The following is a 2,424-nucleotide window of genomic DNA, read 5'->3' as shown; positions in this document are numbered from 1 at the left end:
TGCCGTGGTTTGGGATACTGTAGCAGGATGAGTAAGTTTATCCCTGGTTTATTTCTTTGCTCCTGTTAGGTTAGATCATCAAATATCATCATATGCCAATTGCATAGTGTGAATTACTAGTGGCTAGTGTAAGATCGTTTCCCTTTTGCTGGTTCGGGGTGTTCAGTGTTCTCTCGGTTCATAGTATAGAATTGTCGCGGATCAGTTAGGCGCTCATCGGAAGCCCAAAGCTTGTGAATCCTTAGAGTCCTTCAGGAAGGAGGATCCTATTGTTAGTTCCTGTCATCGGGATCGAAAGGGAGTTTTGCACCATGATCTCAGGTTGATCGAAGTATCTTTGGAGAAGGTGATCAAGATCCCTCCAGTTGTTGCAGGTATATCATCTTCTACTGCTACTAGGTGGATGTCGGGAATCTGTATCGCTTTGGAATTATAAGTGAGTTTGGATCAGTCAGATATCGGGTCGGTTCTCTGCTATTTTCTGGGTTATCAAGGATGATATATGCCATTCTGCATGCCGGAAAGTCCTTGATGAACCTACAGAGGGACGTATCTTGCAAAGTGGGTTCCGCATGTACCGTTATCATTCCGGATCTTTGTCGAGACCTGCGCAGGAGTGTTAATTAGAGGATATTAGGTTAGGGTTAGAGCGATAGTTCTCCAGTGAATTCATATTTCAGTGGTTCTATCATTGTTGAGGTATGGTCGCAATTGTCTATGAAAGAACTTTGGAGTTCAAGGCACTACCGATGCTAGGAAAGGACTGGTGGCATGAAGATGGTAGTTTTAGTTACGAGTGTTAGATGCACAAGCGGTTGGTTAGTGGATGTTCAAGAGAATTGTACTTACACATGGGCTGTGTTTGGTTAGAGTTTAGTGGAGCTACGAGATTTGAAGTGGGAACGAGGATTCGTCAGCCAGGGTGAAGATTAAGGTCTCCAGTTGTTAGCATGAGAGATGGATTGAGGTGTCAGGCTGGACCAGATTTCAAGAGTACTCTTCTAGATTTCAGAGGATGGGCGATCTTAGGGTTTAACCGGTAAGTGATCGCTAGCATTGGTAAGCACAGGTTGTTATCAGTGGATTACTAGAAAGCAAGAAGGATTGGGAATCCTTAAATTCTTACGTGCCATGAAGACTTAGTCGAATCTAAGTGGGGGAGAATTGAGCAGGTACTTAGGAGCAGTAATAGGTGTGAAACTAGGATGAGTTTCGCATCCTTGTCAGGATGGAAGGCGGTCGGGTGGCCGTCTAGGTTGAGGATTGGGTGAGTCTGGAGTTTAGAAAACGTTCCAACTTTTGGGTTCACGCTTTTCCTTGGCATCGGATAACAGGTTTAGGGAACCAGGTTAGATGTACAATTAGAATTCAAGTTCAGTTGAGTGTTAGGTCGAGTGCGTGTTAGACCCGGTATGTAAAGTATTGTAAGACTACGGGGGTAGCCGTAGCATTCACTAGCAGTCAGATAGCATGGAAAGTGTTGTAAGACTACGGGGGTAGCCGTAGCATTCACAAGGTTAGCAGATATTGTTAGAGTGATCTAAGTCTGTGGGTGTAGCCGCAACATTCACTAGGTTGATAGATAGCATGAGCGCGTTGTTAGGACACAGAAGGAACAGTAATACCCACCAGTTCGGGTGTAGCGGTGAGGATATGGAAATCCACAGATTGGATTTTGGAATTACCCATATGGATTAGATCGGGTTGAGCCAGTGATAAGACCGTAGGAGCGCCACTACAGTTATGCGATCAAGGAAGCAATGGACTGCTTAAGGTCGTTTGTGATATAAGGCTACCATTGGTCAGGTAGAAATCACTTTTAGCCTTGGATTTGGTGACGTCAGGATTCAACGCATGGACCCGATCGGTTGGAGACCTAGGAGGTCTCAGTAGATTTTGGAAAGCAGCCATGTAGCAGCATGCTATTTCAGGCAGTTCAGTGTTTTGGGCAGTTTCAGTGTTTTGGCAGTATTAGTATTAGGGTTTTATGCCTCAAGTACGAATGGAATAACTGATTGATTGGGAAGTGATAAGTCACTCACAGTGGGATTAAATAATCTCAGAGTAGTCGATTTGATCCTACTGCGCAGCTCTCGTCGAGTCTAACCGTTGCAGGGATGGATCTTCTACTCGAAGGATTATTTGAGTCTTCTATCAAGAGTAAGTGCTCTATTGTTGACTATGGTCAATGATTTTGCTCTAGTGGTAGCATCGAGGTAACCAAGGCAGAAAGTGTTCATTTGGTCGGTCAGTCGAGAATAATTAAGCTTGGTAAAGCTCAGCATGAGCGGTCTGTCAGAGAGTCAGACCACCTCGAGACTGCATATTTCAGACGGAGTAGATGTGATCTTGTTGCAAGAAATTCGTTCATTTCCAGGTGTTAGGACCCTACGAGGGATGATTTAGACTGCCTTGGGAAGGCTA

Source organism: Lactuca virosa, chromosome 6 (genome assembly GCF_052849685.1).
Source record: "Lactuca virosa cultivar CGN04683 chromosome 6, Lactuca_virosa_CGN04683_v6, whole genome shotgun sequence".
Taxonomy (NCBI): Eukaryota; Viridiplantae; Streptophyta; class Magnoliopsida; order Asterales; family Asteraceae; genus Lactuca; species Lactuca virosa.
The sequence above is the reverse complement of the archived record's forward strand: the minus strand, read 5'-3'. Positions refer to the sequence as shown.